At 47.5% G+C, this 19,449-nt stretch overlaps 1 protein-coding gene across 5 annotated transcripts in view; it reads right to left on the reverse strand.

Annotated features, from left to right (window-relative positions):
• The window catches only part of DGLUCY (D-glutamate cyclase), a 396,105-nt gene that overhangs the window by 138,202 nt on the left and 238,454 nt on the right, over positions 1 to 19,449 (reverse strand). The window lies entirely within an intron of this gene.

The following is a 19,449-nucleotide window of genomic DNA, read 5'->3' on the forward strand; positions in this document are numbered from 1 at the left end:
ACAAAACATTGTGACATGATCTTCAAAAATACACAAATGTGTTGAAGCAGAATTGGTATTGACATGGAAGGTATTTTTGCTTTTATGATTATTGTAACAATAAATGCCATATTTATACTCGTGTTAAAACGAAAATATAATAGGTATGGACTGCACAGTACAGTGAGGACAGAACCCAGTGCCCAGGGTATGTAATATTTGCATACAGAGGAAGTACTAACATAGTCAGTATTTATGTCCTTCAGAGCGACAGGAACACAAGCATGATCTGACCACGGAGGTGGCAGACTCGCTGGGAGGTAGGGTCCCTTCTGTGTCATTGTTCTATGGATCAGCCGAGAGATGGAGGTCATGAAAAAGGGCCACTGGGGTGATAAAATATTTAGTTCATAGCGACACTGAGGGAAGAGGGCCACTGGTATGGTGGAGTCAATTGTGTGGTAGAATCACTTATAGTAGAATCTCCTCACAGTAATGTCTTTCTGGGGCACTGCTTAGCCTTGCAAAAACCGAAATAAAGCAAATCGGTTGGCAAAAGGCTTCCCCCTTTGCTCATCTTTCACAATAGAACAATATAGGAGCGGTCCCTGATCAGGCCTCAACAGGTGGAGAAAATCAGACGCTTTTCTTGATTTAGCCCTTCTTCAACATATCACAAGATTTTCCACTACCAGCCAACCATAAATCTAAAAAGTTAGTAAGACTTGTATGCAGATGTGTGTCTAAGTGAACCTAGCTGACTGCCTAGGATTTCTTGCTTTCAGTGTCCATATCTGGTGATTGTCATCGTGTATCCCTATCCTGGAAAAGAATGATGGGATGCTTGAAGTGTCTTCACAGTGTGGAACACAAGCCACTGAACGTTGGTTTAGTACCAGAAAAGGGGTTGAGCAGAGAATGTATGGTGAGGTGTGTATTTACCCCTTTACTTTGTTGAAGCAGAATAAAGTTAACAATTTTAACCCGTTTATGTTGCCTTCTTCATGCAACTATAATGTTCATATCACCACATTCAACCCCAAGGACTCATGGACGCAACAGCGTGCCTCGCCATGGTTGCTTGTGGCAATACTACCTTTGTCATGCAGGCAGCCTCAAAAACCGTCCCTGAAACGCAATAACTTCTGATTTGCGTAGGTTATGATGCTTTTTGGTCCTTCCAGGAATCGAGACAACTAGAAGAAATTAACTGTCTCGCTCTTTACTAGAGCACAGGTGACTGAGCCCTCAGCATAATTAACTAAGTATATGGGTTTTGGAGTTCTTATGTCATAGGAGTGTTTTTTGACACTGGAGTGAGTTTTCTTCTGAAGGTCAGAAGGTCACTTTACAGGTCCACCATTCATGACCCAGTGCAGGCATGAATGTCTATCTGAATGACATCAGTCACAAGCAATTGGCTGAATGATCTTTGAAGTAGCCAGTAAAGTGCCTCTTCTGCGGATGTACATATAGAAAGTGGGTATTTTGCTGTAACACCATGAGCAGACTCAAGGAATCATCATGCACATGGTGCTTGAAGTTCTGTCTTCCACCGGCTGGCAATGCACTCGACTAAGGTAAACATTAAACAGAGCTTGTCAAACCTACACTTTGAGCACAGGGACCTGAAGAAGAGGAAAATGTGGCCGTATGCTCTAAGAGTAACACTGGGTGCATGTTTACCAGTAATGGAAAGAAACGGAGCATGCAGATCATACGTAAGGAATAGAACGTGTATGTTGTGTGTGCACCACAATGAGATATAATCTAAGGAGATAGGTTTCATTTAGAAGCAGACACCAGGCAGGGAGATCTCCATTCACATTCTGATGAGATAAGATAGCTGTGTGAGGTGGTTTGCGCCACCACCAAATGATACTTGAACTAAGGGCCCTATTCACAAACTGCATTTTGTAGTATGTTTGGTAGGCCTGCCAATTGTACAATAAAATGCTATTTATAAATGTATATATGCAGGTCTACGCTTTCGTCTCCCCCATCTGTATGAGCTGAGATCTTTGTAAACGTAGGCGCACATTTTAACAGTAAATGTTGGAGGGACTGGCTGGAAAAGGGGAATGCTTACAACTAATGTAGAGGGATTTTGAGAGGACTAAAGCAGGGTCTAGGGATTGCTCAGCAGTTGATTGGATCTATTGACTTAGTCACCGCTCAAGCGACCCCCTTGGCAGTGGTCACGACAGATGCTGCCAAGGTATTCGACCGAGTGTGTTGGGTTTATCTTTGGGAGGTCTTGGCAGTACAGGGTTTTGCCCCTTCAGAGGCGGCATGAGAATTCTTCAGTCAGAATTTTGCTCAATGGGTCATTGACTAGGAGTTTGGTATTCATAGAGGCACATGGCAGGAGTGTACCCATATCTACTCTTTTTTTATATATACATCGAGCCATTGCCCAGCAACTTAGAAGGGAAGCCCACGTAATCCCCTTTTGCTCACCGCATTATAGCAAGAAGACTGTGGTATATGAAGATGATCTGGTTATTAATACATTGGGCCCTTCCGGACTATCCCCAGGGTGGAAAGGCTGGCAGAAGAATTTGGAGCCTTATTGGGATATTTAGTAAATAACTCCAAGTCATAGGTGATGTGTTGGACTGTAGCAGACTGGTTGGGGCAGGCATGGCTAGAGCTTAAGTATCTGGTTATTGTCACTGTTACCCCCCTGGAGGCAGTTTCGCAGTATAATTTAGGGAGGGTGGCAAAGGAGGTGGATGTTTTACTCGCCAGATGGAAGAATCTATCCTTAATCTATGGGCGAGTGAATTTGATTAAAATGTCGATTCTTCCCAAGCTGACATACCTTTTTAATTGTATCCCGCTAACATTCCCAAGATAAGCTATAGACAAGATTCAGGGGGAAATAACTAGCTTCATGTGGGCTTCAGGCAAGGCAAGGCTAGCGTGGAAAAAGCTGATATGCAGGCTTGTGACGGGGCCTAGCCCTGCCTGACCTGAATCTGTATTGCATGGCCTTTCAGTTAAAAAACGGTAGGATACTTTTGAGCACTCCAGATGGCTCAACGTGGGGGGTGATCTTAGCAGAGATGGTTAGGGAGTTTGGAACCGTAGGGTTCCTGTATACGTTTGGTGCCCTGAAAGTTTTTTTTTTTTAAAGCGCAGTTCAAGACCTTAAAGGCTGCACTGAGTTTATGGTTCAGAGTTAGGAAAATTCTGGCTATTGGTTTTTACTCAAACTTTGCACCTATCTGGTACTCCCTGGGCACCCCTGAGTTCTTGCTGGACAAGCTGAGCCTTCCATTAAAGATGGCCGGAATAGTTACATGAGGGGAGCTGTCCTCGGGACGAGGACTATTACCCTGGGAAGTATTAAAAGCTTAGCTTGGGGGATCCCTATCAAGGTTCAAATATTTGCAGCTGTCTTCCTGGCTCACAAGTGTCTCCCAGGAGAAGGGAGATGCATGGGAGGTTGAGTCATCACTACAGGATGTGAGGCCTACAAGTAAGGAGGTTGCCATCGGGTACTGGAAGTTTTTAGAGGCTGACAATAGAAAAATGTCAGCGCCACTGTCAGTATGGGAAGACAACATTCAGGTGACAGATCTAAATTATATGTGGAAAACATCTTTGAAGTTGTTGTACTCTGCGGTTAAGCCAGCCAATCTGAAGCGAAATCACTTTTTTTTTTACTATTAACTGGCTATACTGGACCCCTCAAAAGATTGAAAAGTTTGTACAGGATCCGACTCCCAGATGTAGAAGATGAGTTTTCATTTTTTTAAACCCAATAATGAACATCTTTTCTTCACTTGCCCTTGCATCAGAGGTTTCTGGGAGGACATCAAGAATATTGTAAAGGGCATTCTGGGGATGGATATCAAACTAAGCCTCGAGCTGATTCTGATGGGGGTAGATATTGTCTCATGTAGCCTTCTAAGTAGAGGACAAAGGGGCCTGCTGTTTTTCCTTGTACTTTTAGCCAGAAGCGGGCTCTGTATGCATTGGAGGGACCCATCGCCTTCCTCTGCAACAGACTGGCTCAAATCGGTACACTGGATTTCCCATTTGGACACCAAGGGCAGGCCCGGTGGGACAAATAGGACATGGGCCAATTTCCTCAGGTGGAGTGGTGTGTCGGTACCGGAACTTTTTTTAATTTCTCTATACTTTACCAAAGGGAGATTTCCGCCCCGATTATAGAGGACTCTGCCAAATGCCCTTAACGTAAAATAAGGTAGTGAAGTCACTACTAGTCAAAACATTATTGCTTCATTTGATATTTTATCTAAACACCACCCCCTATTTCAGGTGTAGGGAAATTTTTTCTATACTTTTGAGCAACTTTACACTCGTAAATGGTGATTATCCAAAAGTAATCAAGTTACACAAAAGTGTAAGAGTGACTTTACACATGTATATACTCATTTGTAAAGTTACCTTTGTGAACAGCCCTCTACGTCTCAGAGAATACAGAATTTTGTGCAGGTATGGATTAATGACGTAGAGTTGGTCCAGCATTAACTCTGAGCGGGTGCCTAAGAAGAATCAGGAACAGTAGTAATTTATCAATGTCTTCTTGGTTTCTTTGGCTTTGGTTCTATTTTTGTGAGTACTTTCATCACAAGGATGGGAGTGACCACAACAGGTGTCATAGGGATGACTGCATGCAGTAACCTACTGTTGTTTGTGCCTAACAAGTGTGTGCCTTTAGATTATGGTATTGTGATAGCAAAAGTAGACCTAGTGTAACAACAATGTAACAAACAACGTGCTTAGGTGCGTGCTGCATGGGTTAATTGGTGTGTCATGTGATTAGCAATTCCCCAGCACTACATTTCTCCCTAGATATATGTGAAAGACAACTGTGAAATTTGCTCACAGTATGATATTTGAGGTACCTGCATCTTGTTAGGGTGATGCGACAGAGCCCAAGTATGGTCTGTGTTTTTTCATGTACAGTGAGGTCTGGAGTTGTGCCCGAGTGGTGAACTTGCGAGAGTAGGTATGATTCTATGAAAGTATTCACCCCATTAGTGAGATGTTAGGAGTGCAACAGTCCTCTTTGTTCTGATCGCTGCATGAGTGTGCATGCGCATATCCACACACCGTTGTGTGCAACAGAGATCTCAAGGGAATGGGTGATTATTAGTTTGAAGTGCAGTTGTTCTCACCTTTCTTGTTGCCGTGCTGCCTTCTTTGGCTGTTACTGCGCGAGTGATCAGCTGAAGCTTGCAAGCCCAGCGTTTGAGATTTTGGTGTGTGTATACTGTGGGGTGACTTGTGTACCAATGACGTAGACCTTTGCAGGGTACATTGTTCCTATGGTGCAGAATTATGTTGTTTTAGATAAGTTCAAAACAAGGTGCACAGTTCAGGTACTCCTCAAGTGCAGAAGTTGTTCAGCAAATATCAGAAAGACCTGGATAATGTCTCAAGGTGTACATCGTTTCCATATTTCTAGTGTTAATGGGTACATAGCTGAGTACCTTGCATTTAATTTCTATTGCAAAAGGCCATTGTTGTCTTGTAACTTTAGTTTGTGCCTGACTTGTATTGAAAGAGCAAACAGTTGTGCACCTCGTCCTATAGTTGTTTTACAAGGAAGGGAGGGTGGTGTTTGTCAGTCTGTCTTCCTTGCTGTGACAGAGCATGTAGAGTGTCCTGCACTGTGTGCAGTGCAAGGGATTAACCGTTAAGTCAGGTGGAGCGAGGATGGCGAGCAAAAAAAAACCTGGGGGAGCATGAATGTACCTTCACAGTTAACTGAAAAAGAAGACGGACATGGTGTACCTCACCTTATCTGACTTACCTCATGCAGGAATCACAGTATACCACCACACTCCTTGATTTTGGAACTACTCCTTTATTTTTAAGCAAACATGAGAAGTTGGCTAGCTACACTGTCTGCTAAAAGCAATCCACCCCACACAGCGAGGCCTTGGCTGCATCACTCTGCATTCCCACAGGATACGCGCTCAGCGTTCTTCAACACAAATCAAAATGGTAGTGGAATCTGTCTGCCAAATTATTTCATATTAATCAGGAAACTGTAGTGAAGAGTAGCACTCTTTGATTCAGTTACATGATGGTGTAATAAACATTAATCTTCCAGTGAGCAAAGATGAAGGTTCGTGAAACTGCACCTTAATTAATAATTTTTGAGGCGTTCAAATAGTTTTAACACAGCGCAGATCCCAGTAATTTTAGATACTGAAATACTAATGAATCCAGCTTTAAATACGCCATCTACACTTGGACTAGTAAAAAGTACAAATGTTTCATTCAGACCCATTATCAGATTTTTGCAATGAGCTGGTGATAAATTTAACACATTGCACCACTGGGCTAACCTACATTACTTTCCCATAAAGAAGCATAACACAATTATGACATCACACAGTTGAAAATATTATGCCCTTTCTATTCTAGGTATTTTGCTTCTTGAGTTACGTGTGTCAATCAATCAACAGTGAATACGTGTGATTGAAAGAATAAATATTTAGTTTATATTATGTTCTGAAACATATAATCACGCTCATGTGAACATACTTGCCACATTTAATCAAAACACCAACTGCTCTGTTTTACATTGTTTTGTTGTGAATTACTAAAATCTTCTAAAAGGTTGACAATTACATGTCTTGTTTATTGTTGTTGTTCAGAAGAACACAGTGTTGCAGAATGAAAATAAGTGAAAGGACATCAGGCCACTCTGTTAATGAAATAATGTTATAAAAGTCGAGCACAAAGAGTGAAGGGTTATAAGGGACTTTTCGTACTGGGTGACAGTGGGACAGGCCGTGCAGGATCATATCCCCGATTCCAAGTGAAGGCTTCAGGGAAGGGAGGCACTTCGCTCGTTGACTTATCAGTGCAACTGACCTCGTACAACAAGAAAAGCTGGCCTTTCTATTGCATAGAACATGACCCCTGTTGTTCGAACTGGTATGCAAATATGCATCATGTGAGAAACTCGAAATATGTTTTATTTTATGATGTGCAAGAATAAGCTTAGCACCTAGAAGTAACAAAATACAGTAGGGTAGAATTGCAATAAATGTATAGCCGCAATCATGTTGGAGTTGTTCCTCTTGTCCAGGCTTTTAGTAAACTGCTCTGCTGACATTTTATTTATCTTCATTGTAGTTACGATTCAGATTGGATGCACCCGAATAGGGTTTTGATTTAAAAATAATCTTTAAAATGTATCCGTCATGTTCTACAGCTCTTTAGTGTGTCATTCCTTAACGAATGAGGACTTGGGGTTCCACTAACTATCTCTATAATGTCTTATACATTTTTTTAAATCGTATTTTATAGATTTTTTTGATAAATCTTTTTATTCGAGTTTTGTTGCCATTTCTAACCATTAGCAAATTGCATTATTGTGGGTCCGTTCAGTAAGCATGGTGTCCCAGCTAGCAGATAAAGGATAATTGCGCCAACCCAGTGTATCCTCCCTCTGCAGTGCCACCCGCTCAGCCTGCGCCCACACCAGAAAAGAGCACAGTCAAGCCCTCGAAGGCAGAGGTTCAGATGCCCTCCACCTCCTGGTGAGGAGGCTTTTTGCAGTTAGCAATCCCAGGTCCAGGAAACGTGTAGTGGCCATGTGCCTCCTGGAGCTGGGGAATAATCCCAGTAGGCAGGCCTCCCAGCTGTTTAAGACAGGGCGTGTCGTGCAGGAAGAAAGGGAAGTGACCACATATTGCCAGTAGGCACCCAACGAGGGGCAAGACCACATCATGTGCAGGAAATCAGCAGCAACCAACGCACACCAAGGCCAGGACGCATCCGTCCGGTGAAAATACCTATTAATCTTCTCAGGGGTGAGGTACGCCCTGTGGAATACATAGAATTGGATCAGGCGGAAGTGCGCATTCCGTGGGGCCCGGGTGGGCCTGCCTGCACCATCCCCCACTCCCTGTCTGTGAAGGGTCTAGTGAGGTCGTCTTCCCTGCGGGCGCACAGCTCAGCATGTGCAGGCGTGGTATACATTTGTAGTGCGCTGGCTGGCCAGTGAACCAGGTGTGTGCCACGACCCATAACCTGCATGTATTGGACCATTGGGTGGGTTGGGAGTTCCTCCGATACATCTCCCCGTGTAGGGACAAGGATGTTTTCAAGGAATAATACAGTAAAAATTGACCCGTTGGTAACCCAGTCTCTTCCACCAGGGTGTCGAAGGGAATCAGTGTGCTCTCTATGTATAAATCTCCCAGTGAGTGAATAAAAGCTGCATGCCAGGTCTCTAGATCTGCAGTTGACGTAAAAGTGGTATTCCTAGGGATGGCCAATAAAGGCAGCGCTGGTGCATAAGGAGTTATCAGGGGTGTAATCTTTAACCTCCTTCAGCAGCAGCGGTGCACCACCCCTAAAAGAAGAGAGTTTGGTACCCTGGTACGTGTGTTGGGGTGGAATAAATTAGATATGCTAGCCATTGTCCACTGAGGACTCGTCGTAGCCGTGTTCAACAAATTGTGACCTGAAAGTCAATAAGTCGCCCATTGTAATTGTGCAGCCAAATAATTGTGGTCTAAATTAGGCACAGCCAGGCCGCGCCGTCCAGTGGTGCATATAGTTTCACCAATGCCGCCCTGCAGCGGCCAGCACCCCAGATTAACTCTCTTATCCTGGATTCCAAGTCTTGGAAAAACTTTGCTGGTATATAAAAGGGTAGGTTGGAGAAGTAATATAAAAGACGGGGAAGTACTACCATCTTCAGGAGGGCCACTCGTTCCGCCACAGACAACGGTAGCGTCTGCCAGCAGGTCATTTGTGCACAGATGGAGGTTTCCGCATTTCTAATGTTGCCATCATGTAAGTCAGTATTTAAGTGATATACTTGAACCCCAAGATATCTGAAGGACCGGGGTTGCCACAGCACAGGGGTCCCAGACAGGTGCAGGGCTGGGTCTCTCGAGTCTGGATGAAATGGGAACAGGCACAACTTACCCCATTTAACACGTAGGCCCGATAGTGAGGAAAAAAGCTGCAGCACTTCCGCTACCTCAGCAGGCACCCCTGAGATAGATCTAAAATAAATCAGTAGATCATCTGCATAGAGGGACATGACGTGCGGACCGTCAACCAGGGGATTGCCCCAATTTGCCCCATGACTGCGGAGCTTCGCTGCCAGTGGCTCCATAGCTAGTGAAAACAGTAAGGGGGAAAGGGGGCAGCCAGCCTTGCCGAGTGCCTCTGATCATTAGTATTGGATCAGAGCCAGTACGCACTCTAAATAACGGCTGAGTATATAATAGCTTCACTAACCTCAGAAAACCAGGGCCAAAACCATATTGAGTCAGGACCTAAGTAAAAAGGCCCACTCCAATGAATCAAAGGCCTTTTCAAGGTCCAACACCAGGCATCCAGCATCTGGCCAGGCCTAAGTAGAGTACTGCATTACCGGAAAAAGTGCCGGATATTCAAGGACTTGCTGCAAGTGGGTACAAATTCATTTTGGTCCGAGTGGACCAACCGGGGGACCAATGGTGTCACAAGTGCGGCAAGCACCTTAGCCAGTACCTTATAGTCTGTGTTAAGCATAGCCAGTGGACTATTCGAGCCCAGTAGAGTCGGATCGCGACCAGGCTTTGAGAAAGAGATCAGTAGCGTCTCACGCTGCGAAACAGAGAGCTCATTCACAGTGAGCACCTCCTCGTACACTTTCAGGAGGCGGGGGCAAGCAAATGCACATAAATCTTGTAAAACTCAGTTGAGAGTCCGTCAGGGCCCGGGCTCTTGCCAGTGGCTGAAAAGCATATACTTTCCTGCAATTCAGATAATGTTAGCAGCTCCTCTAAGTCCAGTTGCTGGCCGTCCGTGAGATGGGGCAGATGTAATGGAGTAAGGAAAGTATCATACTCCTCAGTGCTAGCCGACACTATTGACTGGTATAAATGCGTGTAGTAATGCGTAAGCTCATTGTGTATTTCTCATTGGGTATGTAACATGACTCCTGTCGCCTAGCACAACGCCACTAATGGGGTAATGGTACTCTCATGCCGTATCAGCCACGCCAGCAGTCATCCCGACCAGTCCGCTGCAGCATGTGCACGAACAGAGTGGGCAGTATAATTAAGGCATTGCAGGGGCTCTAACAGAGATACACGTTCCCGGTGACAGTCTGCCAGGGCGCGGCGCCTCTCCAGATCAGGCAGGGCATGTGTCTCATGTCCCAGCAAAATTTCCTCTATCCTCGTCAGGCTGGTCTCAATCATCCTGCGCATGTTCCACCGCACTCCCATACAGTGGCCCCTAAGCTTCACCTTAAACGCATCCCATTCCAGGCACCTCGCGGAGGCCGTTTGGGCATTATTATCAAAATATGTCTCAATACCCCTGCCAAGCGATTCACGAAAGGGCAGATCCTCCAATGTCTCCGGGCGCATTCGCTAGGTGGGGACAGCTGAGACAGGGATCTCCTCCATCACCTGCACATAATTTGGATTATGGTCTGAGTGTGTGTGACCTAAATAATCCTTGTGGGATATGGTGGACATTAGGTTTTCAGTGCAAACAATCCTGTCTAATTGTACATAGAGATCGTCCGGGGCTGAATAATAGGAATATACTCGGTCTCGGTCATGGCGCCATATATCTGTCAAGCACCAATGTTGAAACCAGTTACGCAGCGATGTTGCAGCGTATATTGCTGGCGCTGTGGGCAAGGGCGGAATGAACGGTCTAAGCACAGGTCGATGATACTGTTATAATCTCCACCCAGAAGCCATGGAAGAGTGCTCCATCGGGACAAAACACCAGACAATTTATGCAAAAAGGACACTTGTTCTGTGTTTGGTGCATATATGGATCCTAAAACTAGTGCTCGAAGATTTAAACAGCCTCGTACAAAGACATAACGGCCGTCAGTGTCCACTACCTGCTCCTCAGCTAGTAAGGGTGTACCTGGTCTAATCCATATGAGCGTTCCCCTGGCAAAGGAAGAGTAATGTGTGGCAATGAGTTGTCCGCACCAGTGCCTCTGCAGCCTGGTGACCTCCGTCAGTACAAGGTGAGTTTCCTGTAGGAAACCAATATGTATTGAATATCTTTTGAGATATGAATAAATGGCGTAGCGGCATGCTGGTGTATGCATACCCCTTCCATTTCACGTGAGTATATTAATTGGTGCCATGTGTGCGGTGTAAGAAAGCGGATGTAAAATTGTGAAGGGGTAAGGACCAATAAAGCAAAGCGCAAACAAAAAGCGCCAGTGCAACAAGTACAAATACCATAAGAGTGGAGAGACAAACTGCTCCCGCCCAAACTTCCAAACATACTGCCATGGTTGGTCTAGCACAGCAGAGAGAGAGTGCCTATGGGGGAATTCGCGTGGGGAGAACTCACACAAAAGACCGAGTCCAGTATTGCTGCTTGGTCGGCGCCGCCTGGAAGCATTAAGACAGCTACCCGTAGCCTCCCCCCCGGAGCCAAAACAACCAGTTTCCGCATGCTCAATCAGAGAAGCATCACTGGCAAAGGGGGTGGGTCACGGCACAGCAATGGGGAAGGGTGGGAAAGGCGGGTCCTCTCCAAGAGGAGCAGCTGCCAGGGGAAGCAGAGATTCAAACAATATTGCCCACGAACATGTCACTGGTCATCAGTTTTTGGTTGCTCTCTGGCGGCTCTGTGAAACCACAGCGCACCCACATAAGACTGCACAAATTTGCTACTCAAAGAAGATCATCTGCCGTCAGCAGTGTCACACACCAGTGGGGTAACTGTCCTAGTCTCTGAAAGGCTCCCACCTCCTCCTCGTGGTCTGAGCTGCGGGTCGAGTCCCCAATGGCCGCTGCTGATTTCAGTGTGCTTCTCCAGTCCCGTATGATCTGCTCAAGGTCCGGAGCATGCAATAGTCATTGCACAGTTGTTCCTCCCCTGGCTCGGTGGCGGCGGGCATTGTCCCTCACTCCCCATCACGTGCCTCTGGTGTCGTAGGACATCAGGCCCGGTCCGTCACCTCCAGCCAGTCCTATGCCACCTCAGGTTTAATGAAAAATTCTGTCTGTCCTTGAGCCACCACCCGAAGCCGTGCTGGGAAAAGGAGAGAGTACTTCAAGCTGAGGGTGCGTAGCTTCCGCTTCACCGTCAAAAAGGAGCTCCTTTGCTTTTGCACAGACATAGTGTAGTCCGGGAGCAGCATTACCTTGACGTTTTCCACCTGAATACTTTGAAGGGTCCTTGTCTCACGTAAGATGGAATCTCTATCAGCATAGTGTAATAGGCGAAACAGAAATGGGGGCGGGCCCATATCCGGCGGCAAGGGTCTCACTGGCATCCTGGGCGCCCGTTTAACAGTGAATAAAGCTGTAAGCATTTCAGCAGGGACCAGTTCTTTTATCCATTTTTTCCACATAGGACACTTGGTAGTTCCACTCGCCCCCTTCAGCAGACCCAACACTCGGATGTTGTTTCTCTGGGAGTGCCTCTCTGAGTCCTCTACCCTGCGCTCCAAGAACGCCACTATGTCCAGTAGCGACTCCATCGAGGCCTCAACTTTTTGAGTTTTGGGGGTAAGCTTGAGTACGGTGCGCTCCATGGAATGTGATTTGTCTGCTAATTTCCGGTGCTCCGTATGTAGCAGGTTAAGATCCGTTGCCATAGTGTCTATCTTTTGCTCCAGGGATGTTCTGGTTTGATCCAATGAGATTCCTAGGCGTTCCACCGCCTCCAGTACTGTATCTAATTTGTTGTCCAGTGTGGATGAAGAGCCTGCGCCACCGGCCAAGGAGCCACCACTTGTCCCTATGCGCAACTGCCCCATGCTGTGGGTGGTCGAGAGCACATTCCCTTACTTTCTCTCAGGGGCAGAGGTTGGTGTATAGCTTGGCGTCCGTAGGTCACACGTGTCTCCACAGGCCCCCCAAGAACAGCATAACTCAGCCAGCTACCACTGTGCAGTCCCAAATACATAATTAGAGCCCACGTGGGTAAGGCGTACGGAGGGGTCTCCAGTGTCTGTACCCCCAGCAGCACCCCAGTATTAGTACGTCAACCCTGTTTCTGGTTGGCGCTGGCTTCAATGGCTTCCCAACTCCTTTGCCGCTCTGTTGTCACCCTTGTGATGGGCCCGAGGCAAGGGGAGACAACAATCAGCACCCCCAACCCCAAAAGCACTTCTCTGTTTAAATAGGGGGGACAGCTTCCAGTCTGTGTCACGCTTCACGCCTTGTTCCTCGGTATGCCTTGGCTGAGGTGCCCGCTGGCAACCTCTCTCCTTGCCCGCCATCCGCCGCTCAAAACCGGGACTCCTCACCTCCAGCAACGCTTTCCTCATAAGTGGGTGATACCACGAGTTCTATTGCGCCGGATCCCTTGTCCCGCTAGGCCACGCACCTGCAGGGCCGCCGCCTGTCCATCTCCAGGCTTTGCCATCCTCACTCTTATCAAAGGGGGGGTACGTACACTCCACAGCTCCGATGGCGTCTCCCCACCAGCAAGGGAGCACCTGTGTGTTCACCGCTGCCCACTCAGGGCTGCCCCTCCGAACCCCACTCCACTGGACCGCTCTCAGTAGCCCTGCCAGTTTTGTCAAGCCAAGGCCGCTACCGCAGTGGGCTACTGCCTCTCCTCTACGTGCTCCCCAGGTGTGGGGGACATGTCACCTCAGCACCACAGACCCCCGGAAGGGGAACCCCCTCACCCGCAATGGGCTCCTCTCTCAGGCCGCGGCTTCAGGCCCTCAAGCCTTCCGCTCCTCCCCGGCCGATCAATCCACTTCCTTACGTGGGGCAAGGCTGCAGCTGACAACCCATCGGCTTTTGGGCCGTGCCGTCGGCCTCAGTCCGCCACACAAGATGTACGCGTCTCCGCCGCCACAGCCAGCTGATCTGCACCCCATGATGCGCCTGTGTACCGGGAATTTCAGGATTAACTGGGCCTCATGGCGGAGCCCGGTTAAAGTGCGTCCGCCATGTTGGCTCCGCAGGCCGCACCCTCATCATATTTTATTGATTTTAACAATAGTAGTTCACCACAAATCAACAGGGTACACAGATATATGCGTGCTGGGTAATTCTGGACGACATGAGAAGCTGCATGTAATTTAAAAGATAACAATGGGAGCGTGGCCTGGCTCACGATGGAGTGAGACGTGACTCTCCATGCCTCCGGATCCCATCCTCAGGAACAGGAGAGAGCATTATCCCAGCCACCGAGCAAGTACACAGCTTCTGTGCTCCCCAGCTGGAGCGCCATATGGCCAGACACACCGTCTTGCGGCCCTGTGCTCCCTACCTCCGGGTACAAAGGTGAGAAGCAGAGCCCTAGAATCTGTCGCCATGAACTGCAACAGACACTCACCAACAAGGCATTTCCTTCCCTACCCCGTTTCTCATCAGCCTTGAAGCGACAGCGGGTCACAAAGAGAGTCACCGGTGGTGCTTCTGACGGACAGAGCAGCCATCTTTGCCTGAGAAGCGCTGCAGCCTGTAAACACCATGGCGAAACGCTGCTCTGGGGACTCTACATAGGCCCTAGGGCCCACTGAACAAACTGGAACAGCGTTGTGCTATCAGACTCTATGAATATCAGAGGGGAGTGCCTTGAGGGCCCGTCTCCCCCCTTTTCTCCTTGCGCCCCACTGGACACTGAACTGGGGCCCCACCACAATACTTCATGAACACGTTGAAAAGGTGCTCCGACCCCACCGCTGCTGTGAAATTCTGGACCTGCTCGTACGGTGGGCCAACAGTCGCACACTACCCAACAAGCTCTACAGTCTGTTGGGCCATTCTATCCTGCTTTGGGGGCTTTAGCTGCACCTACGCATAAAGCATGTGAACTGTGGGATTGCTGGATAGATGGCAGCCACTAGGCTCATGCAACGGGCCTCCAGACCATTCCTGATCGCTACTCCATAGCCCACAGCTGCTTAGGATCATGTGGGTGGTAGCTTCTCCCACCAGGTTCCAAAGTCCACTACCGTTGTGAAGAAACACTCTTGCGATCCCCCTCTAGCTGTCTACAGCAGTATACTTAAATATTATAAACAACTTATTGGAAACTGATCCCGCTGCAGCGGTATTCTACAGGCACGAGCTTCCTACCACTCCATGCACGGTGATGATAGCCAATTATAATTTTGACCTGCATTGGTGGTAGAGTGACAGTCCACGACCCTCTACTACGCACTAGAACTGGTCTTGTTCTTGCCCCTGAAACCTCATACCTTTAGAGGGAACTGTCCATCTTTTCTGTCTTGCGTGCCATGGTGGGGCACCAGATATTGCCCCCGGGCTACAACGGCTCTAACTCTTTACCCTCTTTCACAATGTCCACCGGCATTAAGTTACTACACCTACTGAGGAGCCGCACATCGCTCTGTCATGCCACGCAGTAAATCCGTGAAGGACACATCCAGTGGCCAACCCAGAGACAATCCGGTTACCTCCTTGTGGCAGAAACCACCCTCCACAAACAAGTACTCCTCTGATACCCCCACAGGGGCCATCTATGAAGATGCTCCCACTGTACCAATCATTCAAGCCCTCATGGAGAGGTTCTCATAAATCAGACGGTTAAGACCATCATCCACAAACTTAAAAAGTGAGGTTAACGGACATGGCGGGCATGCGGATGACCTGGAACATACTGTTTATGCCATTAGGAAGCTTTATGGCCCAGGGTGGCGACTTTAGAGAAGCAACAGATGGAATCGCAAATGAAACATGAGGACTTTGGAAACAGAAGCCGAAGGAATAACATCCACATCAGAGTTCTTCCTCGAGGGGTGGAGGGCATGGATATTATGGCCTTCTCAGCAGATCTCCTACATGCGATCCGAGGGAGTGGCAACACCTCTCCCCTGGCACTGGATAGAGAACATAGGTGTGGACCCTGTTCCGGGGCACCCGGACATAACCTCAGACATCCTAATTCGAGTGCATTTCTTCACTGAAAAAGAAGCTATCCTGCAATTACTGAGGACGAAGGATGACCTGATCTTTCGAGGTCACACTGTTCAACCTTTTTAAGACATCACAACTGTCACCCTGCGACTAGGTCGAGATTTCAAGCCTGTCACTGACAAACTAAATGACTTTAACATTTGTTACCAGTGGGGACACCCTTTTGCTATCACCTTCACGTGAGAGGACAAGCAATGGGTCATTTGCTCGTTAAAGGAAATCAAACAACTTTTGAACTTGGAGACTGATTCGCTAGGGGGCAGTCCATCCCCGTCTCCATCTCCCACCTATGAATCCTTGAGACCTGCCTGGACCACAGTGAAACCGCAACGCTCCAGCAAGCACAATAGACTCCATGCATCCCGAGAAACTAAAAAAAAAAAAAAAAATCATCCAACATTTCCGTAACTTGGGAAGAGGTCCCTCACCCACTACATCGACCTCTGGCACGATCTAGATCTGACAACCCGCCTGTTCATGTTCTGCAACAGAGTGTAGTGTGCCTCATCTCCCAGGCCTTGATAGCTTGGCAACCCAAAATATAAGCAAGCCCAAAGGATAGGCTCCCAGCAGCACTGATTGGGGACACTACACCTTTCACTTTGACCCTCACCACGCTGGCTATGGCTGGCTGTGCAGCAACGGGCCCGGTTGGGATCAACAACTCTGCGCCCCTGGAATACTCTTGACCGCTTCTGGATTGTTCTTTGCCCTGGGCCCTGCTGGCAGCAGGGATCCACAGCTCCTGGTGTTCTTAACATCTCCGCAACTCTCCATTCGATTCAACCCTTAGGAAAGTGACTTCTCTAGATTGGCCTGCATGCAAGAAAGTTGGCCATTCCAGAACCTGAATGAGGTAGGTTGGCCTCCCACTGTTTGTGTTTCTAACTTTGTTCATTTCCTACTCAGGCCATCCATATAGTGTCCTCCCCCTTGCCTTGAATCCCTACACCACCACAACCAGATACCTGGTGACAGGGTGAACCTTTTCCCTTGACTCCCTCTCATTATCAAGTTCACACCCTTATTTTGCCTACAGTTCCTTGCCCGGAGTGTAACCATCTCCTTCGCCTCTATGTTGGATTCCGCTCCTCTGAGCGCTATCCTGTGCATCTGTAGCCACTCCATGAGGGCTATACCCGATCCTTGTTACCATGACTAGTGCCCCACAAGCCAAGCTACTATCGTTCAATACACAGGATTTAAACACACTCAACAAACAACATTAGGTCTGGGGCTTTATTCTCCTGCAGGACACCAGTGTAATCTTTTTACAGGAAACCCACCTTCTGTGCCATGACAGTCCTCGCATGTTCCACACAAAATACCTTATTTGCTACTGGGCATATGCCATGACTAAAAAGACCCGGAGTCACAATTATGTGTAAGGCTACATTCTGCTCTAAGGTAGTAAAGGTTGTGAGCTCAACAGGGAGCTCCTCCCCTCACCCTCCTGAACATCTATGGTCCTAATTAAGCCCAAGACGCATACCTTAAGGATACACTAAGAAACCAGGTGTCACACGAAAGGGGCAACAGGGTGGTTTGGGGAGATTTCAGTCTGGTGTGGGACCGTGAAATGGATCATAGTTCCACCTCCCTTCAAGGTACGGGCGATAATATGCTGCTCTCAAATGAGACCTTACTGATCTGGGCTAAGTGGATGCACAGCGTTATAGGCACCCTGGGTTTGAAGACTTTTCCTTCTACTCTCATGTCAACATCTCTTACTCCTGTATCGATTATTTCTTTCTTACTCACACACTGCTATGCAACTTGGATTCTGCCAGCATTTTAGATATATCCATTTCAGACCACGCCAACTTAGAGATAACTTTGGCTAGAACAGGGGTCTCTACTCACACCCGCTCCCAATGGCATCGCCCCCCTGCAATTGCTCAAGGACCCAGTCGATGTTACAAGATCCAAAAAGAGATTTCTGCTTATTATGATAACAACACCCACCCAGGGGACACTCTGGGATGGAGTCACAGCCACTATAAAGGGGGAATCATATCTTCCATAACCATCATCTGTAAGCAGGAAGCCAGACTGGTAGAGGTGGGCATAACAGCTGACATTAAGACCCTGGAACGCCTCAATCACTCTGCTTCACCTACAAGCAACAAAAGACAATTGGCTGTACTTAGGGGCCAACTGGGGGCACACCATACAAACTAGGCCGAGCGTTCTTTGCTAACCTTGAAACAGAGATACTATGAAGGGAGGGATAAAGTGGGGTCTTTATTCGCATGTAAACTCTGACAACAAACCGCACGCACCCAAATATCTAAGATCAAACTTGGGGACGGGATCAGGGCCACCAATGAGTAGACAGAACAACATGCATTTTACGACTTCTATCAATCTCTTAATGAAGGGGATAATACATCCCAGCTTATCATAGATTCCTACCTTAAGGACTTCCCTTGGGAACCCCTAGACCCTCAGCACTCTGAACTCTTGGAAGCCCACGTCACCTTGGTTGAGTTGTAGAGAGCTCTCAAGGAGTTACCAGTTGGCAAAACTCCAGGCCTGATGGTCTCCATGAGGCCTTTTATCGCAAATCCCTACATGGTCCCAGGTTGTCATTATTTAATAAATTTACAGCATACAAAGGCCTAACCCACCCAGCACCAGAAATAGTGCTCATCCCTAAGCCTGGTAAGGATCCCTCTCTATGAGCATCTTACCGTCCAATAGCTCTTTTAAATACAGATGCCAAGATCTATACAAAAGTTTGGGCAAATAGACTGGAGCCTTATCTTTTGGGTCTAATTGCCCCGGACCAAGTTGGCTTTATTCTCAGGAGACAAGGAGTGGACTACATCTGCCATGTCGCATTGAAATGCACACTTAGTCGAAAGTCTTACCATTACAACATTCGTGCCTATCTTCTCTTACTAGATGCGGAGAAGGTCTCTGATCGGGTCAGCTGGTCCTTTTTGAAAGCTGTCCTTAGTAAGACTGGTCTCGATCGGGTATGATTTTTAAGATAGTGGCATCTTATGCCTTTCCCACGGCTACGATTCACGTTAATGGACAATCTTTGCAACCAATCCACCTGGTGAGGGGCACCTGGCAGGGCTGCCTGCTCCCACCTTTGCTCTTTGCTTTAGCTGTAGAACCCTCAGTGTTCACTATCCTCTAAGCAGAGGATGTTGTAGGCATCAACTTTGGAGGACACAAGCATAAGATTGCTTTATTTGTGGACAACCTTTTGCTCACACTCACCCAACCTGCATTGACACTCCCGGCCTTGTTTTAACAGCCTTTGAAAGAGTCTTCGGCTTTAAAATTAACATGGCCATGTCCTGGGACCTGAATTTAACAATTCCTAAACTGATTCTTCCTACCCTGCAGTCCCTCACTCCTTTCCAATGGGCCCTGCATTCTATCAAATATTTAGGGCTAAATGTAACCTCCATTCTAGCGTCACGGACCACACCAAATGGTGGAGTATTTGTGCTCAGTCTTGGAGGGCCTGCGCAGATGGAAGCCATTACAGGTATCCTGGCTGCGGTGTCGCAACGTTGATAAAATGTCTATCCTGCCGAAAATCCTCTACCTATTACAG

Source organism: Pleurodeles waltl, chromosome 9, assembly GCF_031143425.1.
Source record: "Pleurodeles waltl isolate 20211129_DDA chromosome 9, aPleWal1.hap1.20221129, whole genome shotgun sequence".
Taxonomy (NCBI): Eukaryota; Metazoa; Chordata; class Amphibia; order Caudata; family Salamandridae; genus Pleurodeles; species Pleurodeles waltl.